General features: G+C 37.9%; 1 long non-coding RNA gene across 3 annotated transcripts in view; it reads left to right on the plus strand.

The window, feature by feature from the left end:
- Positions 1-21141, plus strand: part of LOC147367393 (uncharacterized) — a 95725-nt gene that overhangs the window by 62418 nt on the left and 12166 nt on the right. The window contains exon 3 of one of the 3 annotated variants that reach the window (XR_015169188.1): positions 15981-17972. The exons of 1 other annotated variant lie outside the window; for it this stretch is intronic. This is a non-coding gene — a long non-coding RNA (uncharacterized LOC147367393). Of the gene's footprint in view, positions 1-4054; positions 5051-15980; positions 17973-21141 lie in introns of those variants that run through there. One more of the 3 variants, XR_015169190.1, reaches the window with a different exon arrangement.

Raw genomic sequence — 21141 nt, forward strand, 5'->3', positions numbered from 1 at the left:
ACCATGTCAGTGAGTACTTTGAAATCCTTAAATGAAAGACCCTACATAAACAACAAATATGGCTTTCCAGTGGCAGTAAACAATAGAATGTCAGTAACTTGGGGCTAAAGTGTCAAGTTTAATCCTTTGAAATCTTTTATCTCCAAGCAGAGCCAGGGTGGATACATCTTCCCACAAACTTCTCAAGAATCACACACTAAAAAGTTGGGAATTCTGTTTAGTTCTGCAAAAGATAAAGAGTTAACTAAATCATACCAGGACTTCAGACCATGGCTCCAAGGAGTCTAGGTACATCAAACCAGATGTTCAGACTGAGCCATGCCCTCCAGCTGTCCCAGGAAAACATTTTTTAGACTAAGAATGAACATCTTACTTGTCATCGTTGAGCTGCATGTAGCTTCCAGCAAAGTGAAGGCTGGTACTACTTTTAATTTGTTTTTGCTATTGTTAAACTTTGTTCATTCTTGTGGTCTACTTCATTTGTGTGTGAGAAAGAAAGGCTTAAAAAAAAAAAAAACCCACACATATTTTCTCTCTCTTTCTTTTGGTATTTTCTTGGGGATAGTCTTAATTGAGGACAATTGGGGATTTGCCAATTGGCTAATAGAGTCATGGAGACTGTTGTCTTGTTTTTCCAGTAGGAGGATAGTGGTCAGCAACTATTTCCTTCTGAAAAGTGTCAATATGCAGAAATTTTTGGGCCTAGTTTTTGGGTGTTATCTTCAATTTTGTATAATATATTATTTTGTCACTTCAGTGTTCCAGAACACCTCTACTTTCTGCTATTTCATCCTTTATACTGATTGAGACTTTACCAGTATAAAGATGGAACAGCTGGAGCATGGCATTAATAAAAAGCAGGGAAAACATCTGGATTCACTTATCTTTTGGACATCTGCCTCTTCCCTTGCATTTAATCAGCATGCACGAGTTCTGGGTACCAGGTTAGAGAATAGAATGTCCTAGGACATTGGTGTCTAAGATATTTTCCTTCTTCATGATATCAAAAAAGATGAAATTATTTGAAAAGCATTTTTCCTTCTTTCAACTAGCAACTGTGCAATAGAAAATAGGTTAAGTTCCAAACCAATACTTTGGTAAAGCTGTTGCCTAACAAAATAAATGGGGTAGGTAGCGTTCACCCCTTTACCCCTCTTTGATGGGAGTTTTGACAATGGAAACATAGTTACCTTAGAAATATGCACCATTGCGTAAAAACCTTTTTATCTTGGGACCAAAATAAATGCTTTTGTGGTTATAAATACACTAAGAGAAACCTCAAGAAAACCTGGAGCCAATTAGTCAATTGATGTCAAAGTGACAGAGGCTGGTGTATTTACCTTCTTACTGTTATAGACTGGCTGTTACAAGCTTCTGAGTTTCTTCCTAATAGTTTCCCTCCACTTATTTTACAATACTCAATATATTTTTGTTTTTGGATGTTAGATATTGTTTACTCTCATCCGTTCGCAGACCAGCTGGTTACTTGGACAGAGACGGTTTTTCAATTTTTTCTCCAACATGATGTAAAGGAAGGAAGTATACCGTTTCATTTTAAATCTGGGGACTCTCAGAAAGTGAAACAGAGCTTCAATAGTATACACTTAAAAAAAGTCAACCAGATAAAACTATAATTCAAAAAGATACATGTACTCTGATGTTCATCAGTTCAATTCAGTTCAGTCGCTCAGTCATGTCCGACTCTTTGTGACCCCATGAATCACAGCACGCCAAGCCTCCCTGTCCATCACCAACTCCTGGAGTTTACTCAAACTCATGCCCATCGAGTCGGTGATGCCATCCTGCCAACTCATCCTCTGTCGTCCCCTTCTCCTCCTGCCCCCAATCCCTCCCAGCATCAGGGTCTTTTCCAACGAGTCAACTCTGCATGATGTGGCCAAAGTATTGAAGTTTCAGCTTTAGCATCAGTCCTTCCAATGAAAACCCAGGACACAGAGCAGTGCTATTTACAATAGCCAAGATGTGGAAATGACTGAAATGTCCACCAACAGATGAAGGAATAAGGAAAATGTGATATATATATATACACATACATGTAAATATGAATAATATTTAAATACAATTATTCAACATATAAACATGAATGTATGTAAATATATTTATTTACACACATTACATATATTTATATGTAAATATATGTCAGTATGAATAGATGTAAATGTGAAAATGTGATATATATATATATACTGAAGTGTTACTCAGCCATAAAAAGAACAAAATAATACCATTGTAACAATAATACCATTGTCACAATATGGATATAACCAGAGATTATCACAGTAAGTGAAGAAAGTCAGAAAGAGAAAGACAAATACCATAGGATATCACTCATATGTGAAATCTAAAATTTGGCACAACAGCCTGGATGGGAGGGGGCTTGAGGGGAGAATGGATACATGCATATGTATGGCTGAGTCCCTTCACTGTTTACCTGAAATTATCACAACATTTTTAATTAGCTATACCCCAGTACAAAATGTTTTTGGTGTTACAATATGACACAAATGAGCCTATTTACAAAACTGAAACAGACTCATGGACATAGAGAACAGGCTGTGGTTGCCAAGGGGTAGGGGGTTGCCAAGGGGGTTGGGGGAGGGGTGAAGTGGGAGGTTGGGTTAGCAGATGTAAACCATTATATATAGAATGGCTAAACAAAAAGGTCATGCTGTGTAGTACAGAGAACTATATTTGATATCCTATGATCAACCAAAATGGAAAAGAATATAAAAAAGAATATAGGAATAACTGAGTCATTTTGTTGTACAGGAAAAATTAACATGACATCGTAAGCAAATCATACCTCAAATTAAAAAAAAATTAAAAGGAAGTCAATACCTCTGCTTATAAAATCTGTTTTGTAACATCTTGAATATTTTTGATATCCCTTCCCTTGCCTGATATCAGTTCGTGAAAGGCACGCTCGTGTTTGATTCAGGAAACCACCTTCCATTTCGAAATTGGGTGACATTGAAATACTTTCCTCTTGCTTACTCATTTGAAATTAAAGCTTTGGAAGTTACTGATGGCCTGACAGTGCCCATGTGGGGCAATTAATAGCTAAAGACAAATATTTCCAAGGAATGCTTTCTCAAAACAACAACTGAAGCCAAACCTTTTGAGACAGCATGGGTACTGTGCCACATTAGTTTGCCATCATATTTTCCTGTTTTAGTTTTGCTCTTTCACATGTCTCACTGTTTTCCACTGTTCTTATATCCTTTATTCAGCTTATATGGAAATGTGTTGCCTTTCAGTCAGTCTTATGATTTGGACATAGTACAAACACCAGAAACCTTAAAAGTAATCAATTATGGGCAAAGATATATTTCAACCAAGTAAACACTGAAGTTTAAGAAACACATTTTATTGCAAGAAACTTGACTTTTCAAATTCCTTCCTTTATCTTTTTTTTCCCTGTTTAAATATTTATTGGTTCTATATTTTATTGGGAGAGAAAGGAGGTTATGGATACTCACAAGAATCTGAGACACACCATTATTTCAGAATAGTATTCAGAGTAAAAGAATTAAGTAGATTTGTTGGAGGTATGTGATTTTTTTTTTTTTTTTACATCTTATCATTGATTGGCATTAAGATTCCTTAAGGCATTAGCAACAAGCTTACCCCTTTGGTTTCTTGATTAATATTAATAAGATCTTTATTAAAATTTTATCTGAGGTATTATGGTTTGTAAAGCACAGAGCACAAAGCAATTTTAAAATACCCATCAATGCTATATAAGCTTATACTCACAGCTGCTCTTCAACCTGATGTGGTGGGGATAAAGTTTGAATTGGAAATTATAGTCCAATTCTTTCTGCCTTTATTTACCCATTCAAGAATTATGTAATGAAAAGATAGGTCTATGTGGCAGTATCTTAGTGCAAGTTACTGGGTATACAGAAATAGAGTCATGTGCTCAGTCATGTCCAGTTCTTTGAGACTCCATGACCTATAGCCCACCAGGTTCCTCTATCCATGGGGTTTCCCAGGCAAGAATACTGAAAAGGGTTACCATTCCCTCTTCCAGCAGGTTTTCTCAACCCAGTGATTGAAATTGGATCCCCTGTGCCTACTGCATTGCAGATAGAATCTTTATTGCTGAGCCATTTGGGAAGCCTCTAGAAGAGTCATTCAGAAACTGTCAAGTCTCTCAAGGTAGACCCATGGTGTATGCAAAAAATGCAGGCAAACAAAACTTCAAGAAAATAATATGAGATTCAAATTATCAACAATCTTTTTGTCAGGTGTTTATGAGTGAATTTTGGGAGATATAAAAGACAAATTCAACCAAAAGGAAATACAAGAAAAAATTTTCAGGATTCTTTGTATATCATGAAATTACATTGGTGATCTAAAGTAACTAAGATCAAGTGACATCCAAGTTACCTTGGGATTTTGTTGTTTAGTTGCTCAGTCACGTCCAGCTCTTTGTGATCCCATGGACTGTAGTACATCAGGCTTCCCTGCCCTTCATCATCTCCTGGAGTTTACTCAAAATCATCTCCATTGAGTTGATGATGCCATCCATGTTTTTATATGTGTATCTGACTTAAGTCTCATAAAAAAAAAAGAGTAATTGAGATAAAAGTTACATGTCTGAGGATTCACATGCTATTGAAAGGCAGAAAGTTTCAAAATACTGTAATTTCTGAATATATAAGGTTTAGAATAAGCCTTCAAGTATGAAGAGACTGTAGTTATGTTCATTTGTATGAATGAATGTTATTACTGCACTTAAATATATGTTTATACTTAATACAGTGTTTATCTCCAAAATCATATAATTTAAATTGAGAGTATATTAAAATATTAAAAAATGTATTTTATGTAAACTCTGAGGGTATGACATTGACAAAAATCCCTGTTCTCATGGAATTAATCTCATTGAGAAGATAAAAACAGCTTTTGCCTTCACTGAGTCTATCTTATGGGCTTAGTAAGTTTAAAACAAAACAAAACAAAAAACACATAAATGAAATGATTTCATTTGGTAATGCATACTGTGGAATAAATAAATGAGGCTGTGAATTAAGTTCTTTTTTCTCCCTGAACCTCAATCTCTTCATCTATAAAAACGAGATGTTCACCTTCAGCTTAAAACTTCTAAGGATCTATTGAATATGTGAATTAATGAAATATACTGAAAGTGAAAGTTTAGTCACTCAGTTGTGTCCGACTCTTTGCGACCCCATGGACTGTAGACTACCAGATTCCTCTGTCTGTGGGATTTTCCAGGCAAGAGTACTGGAGTGGGTTGCCATTTCCTTCTCCAGAGGATCTTCCCGACCCAGGGATCAAACCCGGGTCTCCCACATTGTAGGCACACATTTTACCGTTTGAGCCACTAGGGAAGTCATACTAGCTCATATAAATGTTTTTAAAGATGCATAAAATCATCTTAATTACATCTATGTAGTCAAAGGGACAGAAAGTCATTGACAAGTGTTGATAGGGATTAATGATGATTGGTGTTGCTTTCACCTTCTAGCTTTAAGGAGAAGCTGAGGACTCAGAGATGGTCAGAACAGTGACCAAGAGCTGACAAGTTGATAGAGAGCAGATGCTTTGGAATGAATATTTGTGTCACCCCACACCCAATTCGTATGTTAAAATTCTAACACCTGACATAATGGTATTTGAAGGTAGGGCCTTTGAGAGACAATTAGATTTAGATGGGGTCATGGGAGTGGGATTTCCAGGATGGGATTAGTGTCTTTAGAAGAAGACCAGAAGTCTCTATCTCTATTCAAAGGCACTGAGGAAGGGCCATGTGAAGACACAGCAAGAAAGAAACTGTCTATAAGCAGAAAACAGGTCCTTACCAAGAACTGAATCTGTTGGCACCTTGATCTTGGACTTCTCAGTCTCCAGAGTTGTGAGAAATAAATGCCTGTCATTTAAGCCCTTGTGCATGCCTGCTAAGTCACTTTAGTCATGTCTCTTTGCAACCCTATGGACTATAGCCCACCAGACTTCTCTGTCCATGGGGTTCTTCAGGCAAGAATACTGGAGTGGGTTGCCCCTCCAGGGGATCTTCCTGACCCAGGGATCGAACCCGCAGGTCCTGTGACTCCTGCACTGCAGGTGGATTCTTTACCACTCAGCCACAAGGGGAGCTCCATTTAGGCCCCCAAAGTATGGTATTTTGTTATAGTCACTGCAGTTGACTAAGACAACGTAATGGTGTTGATCAAGTCAAACAGCAAAATAGGAAGTGTTAGAGAAAGCAGCCCTATAGAAGCATGAGGCCCAGACTCAGAAGACCTTGAACCCAGCCCTGCACTTCCCATTTGTGTAACTCTAGTGAGTAGCTTGACTTCTGGAAGCCACTGTCTCCTCATTCATTAAGCAAAGATAGTATCTAATTTACAACATTGTGAAGATTCAAGATACATGTATGAATAGACTGAAACATGACAGATACATATGGTTTTTTCTTTTTTTAGGCAATAATTTTTGAAAGGCTACAGGCTCTAAGATTCATCAACAAATTATACATTTCTTCTCTCAAGATCCTCTGTACTCTACCTATTCATCCCTTGCCTCAGCTTGGACACCATTGATCTTTTATTGTCTCCAGAATTTTGCCTTTTCTGGAATGTCATACAGTTGAAATCATACCATATGTAGAATTTTTAGATTGGCATTTTCATGAAGGCTGGCATTTTAAGAGTGGCATTTAGATTGGCACTGAAGACCCTGATGCTGGGAAAGATTGAAGGCAAAAGGAGAAGAGGGCAGCAGAGGATGAGACGGTTGTATAGCATCACTGATTCATAGGACATGAACTTGGGCGAACTCCAGGAGTTAGTGAGGGACAGGGAGGCCTGATGTGCTGCAGTCCACAGGGTTGCAAAGAGTTGGACATTACTTAGCGACTGAACAATATGCATTTAAGTTTCCTCTATGTCTTTTCATAACTTGTTAGCTCATTATTGGTGCTGAACAATACTCCATTGTCTGGATGTACCAACATTTATTTATCCATTCACCTACCGAAGGGCATCTCGGTTGTTTCCAAGTTTTGGCAGGGTTGGGGAAAGCTGCTATAAACATTTGTATGCAATTTTGTAGACAGAAGTTTTTAACTTCTTTTTGTAAATGCCATGAACCATGATTGCCAGACTGGATTGAATTAATAATGTTACAAATCTCCCCAACTAATATTTATTTGAGCATTGTGAGTCTTATTTTGCTTATATTTGACCTTTGTATTGCTTTTTTAAAATTTGTGGTTAAATAACATATAACACATAATCTACTCTCCTAAAAGGTACTTCAGTGTATACTACAAACAGTACTGTTAGCTACATGCACATGGTTATACAGCAGATGTCAACAACTTTCCCATCTTGCATGACTGAAACTCTCTATTCACTGAGCAGTGCCCCATTTTCCCCGAGCCCCTGGCAACCACCATTCTATTTTCTGCTTCCATGAGTTTGGCTTCCCAGGTGGCGCTGGTGGTAAAGAACCTGTCTGCCAGTGCAGGAGACACAAGGTACACGGGTTCGATTCCTTGGTCAGGAAGATCCCCTAGAAAAGGAAATGGCAGTCCACTCCAGTATTATTGCCTGGAGAATCCCACGGACAAAGGAGCCTGGCAGGTTACAGTCCATAGTGAAAGGTTGCCACTATGAGCAATGAACGACACCAGGATTCTTGGCCTCTGGAGGAGAGGAATTCGATCTGGGGCCAGTGATGAGGCTTTACCTCTCAGAGCTTTTGTATAATAAGGTTTTATTAAAGTATAAAAGAGATAGAGAAAACTTCTGACAGAGACATCAGAAGGGGGCAGAAAGAGTGCCCTCTTGCTAGTTTTTAGCAAGAAGTTATATACCTATTAGCAAGCTGCTATTTAGAGAAAGGAAATGTCTCCAAACTCAGAGAGTGGCACCAGGCCCCTCATCCACAACATGCATTTTGAGATCGCACTGGCAAAGGTGAGTCATCCCAGGCCATAAAACAATTGACATGAATCTTGAAGAAAGGCAGGTTTCCTAACAAATACATAGTTTCATTAACAGAGCTTAAGAGAACATTTCCATGAGTAAAACATACTGGTTTGTTGAGCCATTATTGGTTCTGAATCTTAAGTGGAAGCTACTTGAAGAAAGAGTTTAAAGTAAATTAATAGAAAAGTAACAAGGCTTAAGAAAAACATTTCCATAAGAAAAATGCATCAGCTAGCTAAAGGTTTGAGAAAAGTTAAGTTAGGGTGGAACCAGGTGTCGTCAGGACAACCAAGAATTTTAAAAGAAACCTCCTTTTAATTTTGTATAGAGAAAGGAAAAAGTCTGACACTTGTAGTTTGTTTGCTCCCGCTGCTTAAGTGAGAAAAAAAAAAAAAAGTGTCTCACACTTGCAGTCTATTTACTCTGCTTGCAGACCCCTAGCCTTCCTGCTTGTTACCCTCTCAATAGGATGGCAAAGAGTTGGACACGACTGAAGCGACTTAGCACACAGCACGTGAGTTTGGCTACTTTATTTACCTTGTACAAGTGGAATCAAGGAGTATTTGTCCTCCTGTGACTGACTTATTTCACTTAGCATAATGTCCACAAAGTTCACGCATATTGTAGCGTATGACAAGATTTCCTTCTTTTCCAAGTCTTTAATGTTTCAAGTGTCTGTAGACCACATTTTCTTTATCCATTCATTCATCAATGGACATTAGGATTGATTCCAGCTTTTGGTGACTGTGAATAAAGCTTTTATGAACATGAGAATACAAATACCTCTTCAAGATCCTATTTCAAATACTTTTGGATAAATCCCCAGAAGTGGGATCACTGTATCATAAGATAGCTGAATTTTTAATGTTTTTAGGAAATTCCATGTTTTTCATAGTGACTGCACCATTTTACATGCACACCAAGATGTAGGAGTTCCAATCACACCACATTCTCATCAATACCTGTTATATTCTTTTATTCTCTTTCTTTCTCTATTTCACTTCTATGCTCTCTACCTTCCTTTTTCTCTCTCCCTTCTCTTCCTTCCTTCGCACTCTCCTTTCTTCTTTTCTTCCTCCATCTTCCTTCCTTTCTTTCTTCCTTTCTTACTTCCTATATATCTTTCTATCTTTCTTTCTTTCTGCCATCTTAATCATTGTTCAGTTACTAAGTCATGTCCAGCTCTATGCAACCCCAATGACTGCAGCACCCCAGGCTTCCCTTCCCTCCACTGTCTCCTGGAGTTTCTTCAAACTCATGTCCATTGAGTCAGTGATGCCATCCAACCATCTTATCCTCTGTACTCCCCTTCTCCTCCTGCCTTCAATCTTTCCTAGCATCAGGGTCCTTTTCAATGAGTCAGCTCTTTGCATCAGGTGGCCAAAGTATTGGTGCTTCAGCTTCATCATCAGTCCTTCCAATGAATACTCAGAGTTGATTTCCTTCAAGATTGACTGATTTGATTTCCCTGCTGTCCAAAGAACACTCAGGAGTCTTCTCTAGCACCACAGTTGGAAAGCTTCAATTCTTTGGTGCTCAGCCTTCTTTATGATCCCACTCTCACATCCATACATGACTACTGGAAAAATCATAGCTTTGACTATGTGAACCTTTGTCTGCAAAGTGATGTTTCTGCTTTTTAAGACACTGTCTACATTTGTCATAGTTTTCCTTCCAAGGAGCAAGTGTCTTTTAATTTCATGGCTACAGTTACCATCTCAGTAATTCTGGAGAGGTAGGCCATCTTAATAGGTAATAGGTAGTATCTCATTATGATTTTGATTTGCATTTCCTTGATGATTAATGATGTTAAACATCTTTTCATATACCTGTAGACCATTTGTAAATCTTTTCTGGAGAAATGTCTATGCAAGTCCTTTGCACATTTTTACTAAGATTATTTGTTTTTTGTTTTGTTTTGTTTTGCTTTTGAGCTTTATGAGTTCCTTATATTTTTTTGGTTATTAACCTCTAATCAGATGATACATGGCTTGCAAATAGTTTCTTTCATTCTGTAAGTTGCCTTTTCACTCTGGTTTGAAGGTTTCCTTTGCTGTGCAGGAGGTTTTTAGTTTGATATTATCCCACTTGTCTATTTCTGCTTTGGTTGCCTGTGTTTTGGGGGCCATATCCAAGAAATCTTTGCCAAGACCAATGTTATAAAAAAATTTCCCCTATGTTTTCCTATTGGAATTTTGTGGTTTTAGTTCTTGTTTGTAAGTCTTTAATCCATTCTGAGTTGTTTTTTGTGTGTGTGGTATAAATTAAGGGTCCAATTTCCTTGGTGTGTGGAGATCTAGTTTCCCCAACACTATTTGTTGAAGAGAGTATTCTTTCCCTTCATGTAGGTTTGGCACCCTTATAGAATATGAGTTGACTCTATACGTGTGGGTTTGTTTCTGGGCCCCCTATTTTATTTCGTTGGTCTATATGACTGTCATTATGCCCCTATTATACTGTTCTGATTATTATAGCTTCATAATGTGGTTTGAAGTCGGGAAGTGTGGTACTTCCATCTTTTTTCTTCTTTCTCAAGATTGTTTTGACTATTCAAAGCTCTTTATGGATTCTTAAGAATTTTAGAATTGCTCTTTTTTCTTCTTCAAAAATGCCATTGGGATTTTGACAGGGATTGCATTGAATCGTTATAATGCTTCAGTATAGGCATTTAAACAATATTAAGTCTTCCAATCCATGGACCTGTATGTCTTTCCATTTGTTTGTATCTTCTTTTATTTTTTAATCAGTGTTTTGCAGCTTTCAGTGTATAAATCATTTTCCTCCATAGTTAAGTTTTATCCCATTTAAGTTTTTCAAGGCTATCATAAATGATTTTGTTATTCTTGATTTTACTTTCAGCTAGCATGTTGTTAGTGTATAGAGATGCAACTGATTTTGGTGTGCTGATTTTTTATCCTGAAACTTCATGGAATTTCTTTTTATTAGGTCTGACAGTTCTTTTGGCATCTTTGGGATTTTCTACATATAAGATCATATAATCTGCAATCAGAGATAGTTTTACTTCTCTTTTTCCAATTTAGATGCTTTTTTTCTTGTCGAATTGCTCTGGCTAGGACTTCCAGTACTACGTTGAACAAAAGTGGTGAGAGTGGGCATCCTTGCCTTGTCCCTGATCTTAGAGGAAAAACTTCCAGTTTTCCCCTTTTGAATATAATATTAGCTGTGAGCTTTTCAGATATGGCTTTTATTATATTGAGGTAATTTTCTTCTATTCCTAGTTTGTTGAAATTTTTATCATGAAAGTGTATTCAGTTTTGTCAAGTGGTTTTCTGTATCTGTTAAGAGGATCATATGATTTTAATCCTTTGATCTGTTAATGTTTTTCATATGTTGAATCATCCTTGCAACCTAGAGATGTGTTCCACTTGGTCATGGTGTAAGATCATTTTGGTGTGCTATTGAGTTCTGTTTATGAGTATTTTGTTGAGATTTTTTCCATTTGTACTCATCAGGAATGTTGGGCTGTAGTTTTCTTTTCTTATAGTATCTTTTCCTGGCCATGGTATTAAGGTAATGCTGGCCTCATAAAATGAGTTAAGAAATATTCCCTCCTCTTCAGGTTTTTGGATAAGTTTGAGGATTGGGACTAATTCTTTGCTAAATGTTTAGTAGAATTCTCCTGTGAAGACATCTGGTCCTGAGCTTTTCTTTGATGGGAGGTTTTTGCATCCTGATTCAATACACTTGTTAGTTATAAGCTTGTTCAGATTTTCTATTTCTTCATGATTCAGTTTTGTTAGGTTGTGTGTTTTTTAGGAATTTATCCATTTCTTCTATATTATCCAACTTAGGGCATATAACTGCTCATATAGTTGCAATTTTGTTAATTGTTTTATGTTTGGTTTATAACATTTTTGTCCCTTTTTTTTCTCTCTTGCTTTCTTCTTTGTGTTTTATTGATTTTTAGGTGAGATTCATTTCTTTTTCTTTTTGTCTTCTACGGATATTTTCTTTATGGTTACAATTGTGCTTACATGGAACATCTTATTTATCTTTCTTTTTTTTTAACTTGTCAGCTTTGTTTTATATATATTTATTTAAAAAATTTTAAACTTTTTATTTTGTATGAGAGTATAACAATATTGTGATAGTTTCAGGTGAACAGTGAAGGAACTCAGCTACACATGTACATGTATCATTCTCCCCCAAATACCCCTGCCATCCAGACTACAGATAACACTGAGCAGTGTTCCATGTGCTATACAATAGGTCCTTTTAAATATAGAAGTCTGTACATGACCACCCCAAACTCCCTAACTATCCCTTTCCCCTGGCAAAATATTTTTTTCATACAGGCCAAAAAATAATTATCCATAAGTTCCTTTTGTAAGTCTGTGAGTCTCTTTCTGTTTTGTAAGCAAATTCATTTATATGGTTTTATTTATAAAAGTTTGTTTTCAGCTGATAGTAAATTACATATAGAAACTATTTAACTTCTTCCATCTCTCACCACACTTTATATTATTGATGTCACAATTTATATCTTTTATATTATATATCTTTTAACATGTTCTTATTACATTTTTCCTTTTAATTTCTACACCATAATTGAAAGTGATTTAATCTACCAACACTGTTGTAATACTGTATTCTATATTTGTTTATGCATTTACCCTTACCAGCAAGCTTTATACTTTCATATGCCTTGTTACTATCTAGTATGTTTTCATTTCACCTGGAAGAACTCACTTTAACATTTCTTTTAAGGCTGGTTAGAAGTGAGATTGGAGAAGCCGATGGCACCCCACTCCAGTACTCTCGCCTGGAAAATAAATCCCATGGATGCAGGAGCCTGGTAGGCTGCAGTCCGTGGGGGTCTCGAAGAGTCGGGCACGACTGAGCGACTTCACTTTCACTTTTCACTTTCATGCACTGGAGAAGGAAATGGCAACCCACTCCAGTGTTCTTGCCTGGCGAATCCCAGAGACGGCAGAGCCTGGTGGGCTGCCGTCTACGGGGTCGCACAGAGTTGGACACGACTGAAGCGACTTAGCAGCAGCAGAAGTGAGATACTTTCTCAACTTTGGCTCATCTATAGAATTCTTTACTTCCCCTTCATTTTAAAGAACAGTTTTGCCAGAATTTGCATTTTTGGATGGGAATTTTTTTCTTTTAGTACTTTTAATATATCATTCCATTCCTTTCTACCTATAGGGTTTCTGTTGAGAAGTCTGCTAATAATCTAATGGCTACTCCTCTGTATGTAATGAGTTGCTTTTCTCTTGCTCCATTTAAAATTGTTTTTGTCTTTGACTTTTGACAATTTGATTATAACGTGTCTGGCTGTTCACTCTTGGTTCACCCTGATTGGAATTCACTGGGATTCTTGAAACTAAATGTACTTTTTCTTCACCAGCTTTGAGACATTTTTGGCCATGATTTCTTCAAGTAATCTTTCTTCCTTTTTGTCTCTTCTCCTGGGACTTCCATAATGCATGTATTCCTCTTTATGGTGGTATCTCATCAATTGCTTAGGCTTTCTTTATACTTTTTCATCCTTTTTTTCTTTTTGCTTCTCTGACTGGATAATTTTCAATGATATGGCTTCAAGTCCACTTTTCTTTTCTTTCCACAGTCTTTCTTCTGCCTGAAAAAGTCTAATGTTGAATGCTCCTCCCCTGCCCCTAGTAAGTTTTTCAAATGCATTATTATGTTGTTTAGCTCCAAATTTCTGTTTGGTTCTTTTTAATGTCTTTTAACCTATAATTTATATTCTCATTTTGTTCATGCATCTTTTTCTTGCGCTTTTGAGCATCTTTATAAAGGTTATTTTGACTTATCTGTTGGATAATTCATAAACTTCCGTTTGTTTAGAGTTAGGTTTTGGAGGGTTGGGTTAGGTTAGGGTTAGAGTTAGGTTTTCCATTCATATTTATTTTTCTCCTTTGAATGGCCCATGCTTTCCTGTTTCTTAATGTGTCTTTGTTAGGATCTATACACTGGAAAAACAAACAAACAAACAAAACACCTTTTACAATCTGTACGAACTGACCTTATAAGAACTTCACCAATAAGTTTGTCTAGAGATTATGGGGGTCTCTCAAACCTTTTCTGAGGATGTATCTTCTCTGGGTTTGTGTGTAAATATCAGTCTGAGGAATTTGCTGATTTCCTTTTTCAGAAATCTGTGAATTCTTGCTCCCTCTCATGTCTATCAATGGTACCACAAGTGCTCGAGTTCTGCTGCCTGTCCTCAGCTCTCTTTTTTTGTTTGTTTCCACAAGTCCCCAGGCTTCTAGAGTATGCCGGCTATCATCAGTACTGCAAATTTGTGAATCAGAAACTGGTTCCTCAGGTAGCCTTTTGAAAGTCTAGAATGTCGAACACTAAGGCTGATCAGTCAAATTCTCTTTATGTTAAAGAAAAAGTTAAAGTGTTAGTCGCTTAGTCATGTCTGACTCTTTGCAACCCATGGACTGTAGCCCTCCAGGTTCCTCTGTCCTTGGAATTCTACAGGCAATAATACTGGAGTGGGTAGACATTCCCTTCTCCAGGAGATCTTCCCAGCCCAGGGATTGAACCCAGGTCTCCTAGATTCCAGGCAGATTCTTTACTGTCTGAGCCACCAGGGAAGCCTCCTTTATATTAAAATTAAATACCAAATATCTATCCTTTTGAACCGTAAATCCATAATTCTACTGACAATTAAGAACTAGAAACCTGATTGTGTACAATCTTTTCAAGCAGTTATCAGAAACTTTCTCCAATACTTCACCCTTTCTCCACAGAAAGTGGAAACTGTAACTTTATGGAGTTAAGCATAACCTAGCATGACTTGGCCTTAAGGGAAATTTTATTCTTATGTGTGTGCATGCCAAGTTGCCAAAGATTGACTATTTGCATCCCTTTGGACTGTAGCCCATCAGGTTCCTCTCTCCATAGGATTCTCCAGGCAAGAATACTGGAGTGGATTACCATGCCCTCCTCCAGGGGATCTTCCTGATCCAGGAATCTAACCTGTGTCTCTTATGTCTCTTACACTGGCAGGTAGGTTCTTTACCACTAGCACAGGCAGCATATTGATGTCAAAACTCTCCCTGACTTGATCTCTTTCATCTGACGTCAGGGGATGGTTTTGGTAATTTTGAGTTCAAGGGCAGGGCTCCTCATTTTCTTCGATCTTTCTAGCATAAAAGAATCCTTAAAGGAAAACCTCATTCCACTTTTGCCATTCCTGTGTTAGGTGGATTTGTACTACATATCCAGATTAAGATTGACAGAAAAATATCTCCAGCATACTCATCTCCCCCTGTATCCTTTAGAAAGTTTCAGTTTACCATTAATGTTTCCACATTGCTTCATTGTTTCTGTTTATTAATTTGCTTCTTTCCATGTTGATTCTCTTTATTATATTGCTGCAGAGAGTTTTTTAGTATTTAATTTATTTTTTAATTTGTATTTTCTTCCAGTTTTATTGAGATGTAGTTGAAATACAGCACTATATAAGTTTAAGGTATACAGCATAATAATTCGACTTACATGCATCATGAAATGATTGCCAAATGGTGAACATCACTGTCTCACATAGATAAAAGCATCAAAGGAGTACAAAATTTTTTTTTCCTGTGGTGAGAACTCTTAGGATTTACTTTAACAATTTTGTTACAGCATATAGCAGCATTAATTATATTTGTCATTATACATTACATTCCTATTACTTATTTATCTTATAACTGAAAGTTTATACCTTTTGATTGTTTTTATACAATTCCCCCTCCTGCAACCCTCACCTCTGGTAGCCACAAATATGGTCTCTTTTTCTATGAGTTTGTTTGTTTTTGAAGTATGATTGCCCTCTGATACTATGTAAGTTCCTGTTACACAATAAAGTGATGCAATATTTCTACATGTTTCAAAATGATTACTATGGTAAGTCTAGTCACCATCTGTCACCATACAAAGATAATACATAGTTATTGACCATATTCTGCACACTGTACATGTCGTAACTGTGACTCATTTATTTTTGTTTTACAGCTGGAAGCTGGTGTCTCTCAATCTCCCTCACCAATTCCTTTCCTCCCTCGCCCCCCTCAACTGTCTTCTTTCTGGCAACCACCAATTTGTTCTCTGTATCTATAACTCTGTTTCTGTTTTGTTGTATTTGTTCGTTTGTTTTTTTATTCTTTTAGATTGTATATATAAGTAAAATAGTACAGCATTTGCCTTTCTCTGTGGAAGGAAAGTTATGACCAACCTAGATAGCATATTCAAAAGCAGAGACATTACTTTGCCAACAAAGGTCCATCTAGTCAAGGCTATGGTTTTTCCAGTAGTCATGTATGGATGTGAGAGTTGGACTATGAAGAAAGCTGCGAGCGAAATAATTGATGCTTTTGAACTGTGGTGTTAAAGAAAACTCTTGAGAGTCCCTTGGACTGCAAGGAGATCCAACCAGTCAATTCTAAAGGAGATCAGTCCTGGGTGTTCTTTGGAAGGAATGATGCTGAAGCTGAAACTCCAGTACTTTGGCCACCTGATACGAAAAGTTGACTCATTGGAAAAGACTCTGATGCTGGGAGGGACTGGGGGCAGGAGGAAAAGGGGACGACAGAGGATGAGATGGCTGGATGGCATCACTGACTCGATGGACGTGAGTTTGAGTGAACTCCGGGAGTTGGTGATGGACAGGGAGGCCTGGCGTGCTGCAATTCATGGGGTCACAAAGAGTCGGACACGACTGAGCGACTGAACTGAACTGAAATGAAAGTCTGGAAATAGCATTCCTTCTTATCACTGACACTTCAACATCATTGAATGTTCTGAATCATATAACCCAACTGGTGGAACATCTCACACAGCAGCCTGGACCTATTGTAAAGCGTTCTCTCTTTCTAGGCTCCTCTCAAAATGAGCAGCTTTCCTGGTCACTCTATTAACCGACTAGGATAACTCAGCCAAATTAGGAAGATACCACTTTCAAAATGCAAAGAGGACTGCTACATGTTGTGCTTCTTTCTTGGCTATTGTTGTTGAGTCACTAAGTAGTGTCCAACTCTTTTGTGGCCCCATGGACTGTAGCCTGCTGGGCTCCACTGTGCATGGGATTTCCTAGGCAAGAATTCTGGAGTAGGTTTCCATTCCTCCTCCAGGGAATCTTCCTGAAACGTGGATTGAACCTGCATCTCCTGCATTGGCAGGCGGGTTCTTTACTGCTGAGTCACCAGGGAAGCCTTTTCTTACCTATAGGACAGAGCAGATGCAACAATTAATCTTTCACGTTACAAGGGGGATATTCCAATGTGCCCTACACCACTGGACCCTTAGAAATTCCATGGAAGTAAAAGGCCCCTGAATTTTAATATAGTTTATTTCCCACTCTCTAACAAACACATGTCTTACCAATAAGTCTTAGGTAGTTTCTCCTTCTAGCTCCTTCTATCCAGTCAGCACAATGTCATTGAGATTCCTGAAAACTAATTTCTGACATAGGTCTGGAGAGTTGATATATTGTTAAGATAGAACAATGAAGGTATATTCCTGGCCTTGGCAATTGAAAGCAAGTTGCTTCTGGTATGACCAGGTATGGAGAAAAAGACATTCGCAAGATTATTATCTGCATACCAAAGATTATGCTAACTTGCTGAAGAAGTGAATGCACATCTGGTACAGCAGCTGCAATTGGAGCCACCACTTAAGCTTGCAATAATCCATTCTCACTCTCCAAGACTTGTAGACACAGTTGAGGAGGGAGAAGGTGGGACGAATTGAGAAAGTAGCATTGACATATATACAGAATCATGCATAAGATAGATAGCTAGTGGGAAGCTGCTGTATAATACAGGGAGACCAGCCTGGCATTCTGTGATGACCTAGAGGGATGGGATGGGGCAGGGGGAGTGGAGGGAAACTCAACAGGGAGGCAATATATGTACACTTATGATTGATTTGAGTTGTTGTATGGCAGAAACTAACACAATGTTGGTAAAGTAGTTTTCATCCAATTAAAAATAAATTTAAAAAAATCATCTATTCTCATTCTCCAAGGTCATATCTGCCTTCTGCACAGGCTAAATAGAAAAGCTGACTGGAGATGCCCTGGGAATCACCAGTCATGCATCTTTCAAGTCCTTGATGGTGACACCAGACTCTGTAATTCCTCCAGGGATGTGCATTGCTTTTGATTTACTATTTTCCTAGGTGGAAGCAGTTCTGATGGCTTTTATTTAGATTTTCTCATCACAACAGGTCTCACTCCACATTAGTCAGAGAAACATTGCTGGATTCTGCCAACTGCTAAGTAGGTCAATTATAATTATATGCTCTACAACTGGGGAAATAACCACAGAAGGGATTCAAGAGCCCTACCGATACGCCCCTACTCTGACTGCATGGCCACAGTGACATTTGTATCTCCTGGAATCAGTGTCAGTTTGGAGCTCTTGTCCAATAGTCCCCAAGAAGTCTGACTGCTTCCCTTTCCCCAGTGTATGATGTACCTTGGCAAAAGATAATACGTCATGGAACATGATTGGAAAATTGGTGACAAAGAAATTTCAGCAAACAGGTATATAGATAGACCTCACTGAATTGGCAAAAACATGAAGATATTTGTGTTCCACAAAAGAGTGACCTCAGCAGAGGAAGATTTAATCATCAAGAGTCTACCCATCCAGCACTTTCTTTCCTCAGCACTCCTGTCATTGTCCAATGGACTCATGAATATACTAGCCATGGTGTCAGGGATGGAGGTTAGGCATGGACTCAGAAACATTGAATTCCACTCACCAATGCTTATCTGACTATGGCCATGCATGAAAGTTCAACCTGCTAGCAGCAGAGACCAACACTGAGCTCTTGATATGGTACCATGCCCTTCCGACCCAGGGACCAAAGCTGCATCTTCTGCATTGCAGGCAGATTCTTTACCACTGAATCACTGGGGGAGCCCATGAGGAAACTTATTTCACTGCAAAAGAAATGTGGCAGTGGGCCCATGATGAAGGAATTTGCTGATCTAGCCATGTCTTCTACTATCCTGATGCAGTTGGCTTGATGGAACAATGAAAATAGCCCTTTGAAGACTCAGTTACAGTGGCAGTTGAAAGGGAAAGGGGAAGTCACTCAGTCGTGTCCGACTCTTCATGACCCCATGGACTGCAGCCTACCAGGCTCCTCCGTCCATGGGATTTTCCAGGCAAGAGTACTGGAGTGGGGCGCCAGCAGTTAGATGACCATGATTTGCAAGGCTGGGGCCTCCAGAAGACTATATATATTCTGAGTCAGTATCCAATATAGGTGCTGTTTCTCCCATAGTAAGAATTCATAGGTCTGGAGATTAAGGGGTGGAAACAGGAATGACACCACTCAATAGTAGCTCTAGTGCTCCACTAGCAAACTTTTACTTCCTGTTTCCATGACTTTATGCTCCACTGGTTCACAAGTCTCATTTCCAGAGGGAGGAATCTTCCACCAGGAGATACAACAGTAATGTCATTGAACTGGAAGTTAAGTTGGCCACTAAGCCTCTTTGGGTTATTCATTCCTCTGAATCAACAAACAAAGCTGAGAGTTATGGTGCTGGCTGGGTTAACTGGAGAAAACTGGACTACTAGTCTATAATGGAGGTAAAGAAGATTATATGTGGATCATAGAAGATCCTTTAGGGTTTTTCTTAGTATTATCATGCCCTGCAATTAAGGCCAATGGAAACTATAATTCAATCTAGGCAGAATGAGTAGTGGCCCAGACCCTTCAAGGATGAAAATTTGGGTCCCTCCAGTAGGTAAAGAACAATGAATAGCTAATGTGCTTGCTGAAGACAAAGCAAATACAGAATGGGTAGTAAAAAAAGGTAATTATAAATGCCAGTCATGACCATATGACCACCTCCAGAAATAAGAACTGTAATTGTCATAAGTATTTCCTCTTTAGTTATGAATATGTTGTGTATACATATATATATATATATATATATAAAATACATATACACACATTTTGATGTATGTCAAATGGGCTTCCCTGGTGGCTCAGACAATAAAGAATCCACCTGCAATGTGAAAGACCTGGGTTCGATCCCTTGGTTGGGAAGATTTCTTGGAGAAGGGAACAGCTACCCACACCAATATTCTGGCCTGGAGAATTCCATGGACAGAGGAGCCTAGCAAATTATAGTCCATGGGGTTGGAAAGAGTTGGACATGACTGAGTGACTTTCACTTCACTTCATATATGTCAAATAGTTTTGTTTTATTTCCTCTCTTATTCCCTTATTATATAATAATGGATGTTATTATATAATTATATAAATGTATAATCAATTATATAATAATTGATTTATATCAGTATTCACATCTAGTATTTAAATTACAGAATATCAGATACATGTTATTTAAGGACTTTGCCTCCTCTTCTGGGGAAGGTATTTGGCTCTATGCAGGATATAGTTGTATCATGTTAGGCAGAATTATGAACCTGTTAATGTTTTTACTTATGGATTAAGTTTGGTTTAAGGAAATGCATGTGGATGCCTCATTGACAAGGGATGGACTTGTGATTACAATTACCTTACAGATTTTTCTGGCTTTCCAGCTTGCAGATGGCAAATGGTGGGACTTCTCAGCCTCTATAATCACATAAGTTAATTCCTATAATTCCTGTTGCTTCTGTGTTTCTCTGGAGAACTCTGAGAGCATACTCTCTTATTATTAACCAGTCAGTCTTTATTGATCTGAATTAAGGTGAAAAGAATATTTTATCTTTTCTTTTCTCTCTGATACTTACAACTAACTTTAAGGCAACTCAGGAGTAAACCTGATATATCTGATTCTAGCAGAATTATACCTCAAGTTGATCCCTCTTTAAGTTTTGTTCCTCTAGAACCATCTTATTGCTTTCATAAATTACAAAGCTAGAATCGTATGTAAATTGAAATATTTTTCTATACTTCTTGTCACATGTAGGATTCTCTAAGTGCAATCAGTTTTATTTCGTGTTTCTCCCCAGTGCAGCTAGGTAGCAGCTAGTTGTGGAGCCAATAAAGTATTTGAAAATTTAATCTTTTTATTATATATTTGATGACAGTAAAAGAGGTGTTACAGAGGAGTACATGTAATAATCATATATCTTAAAAATAAGTGCTATATACATTCTGAAGGAAACAAGATGACATTAGCTTAAGGTTGACTTGTATGGCCTTA

Source organism: Bos grunniens, chromosome 8 (assembly GCF_055505025.1).
Source record: "Bos grunniens cultivar Pamir isolate PY7600 chromosome 8, Bosgru_T2T1.0, whole genome shotgun sequence".
Taxonomy (NCBI): Eukaryota; Metazoa; Chordata; class Mammalia; order Artiodactyla; family Bovidae; genus Bos; species Bos grunniens.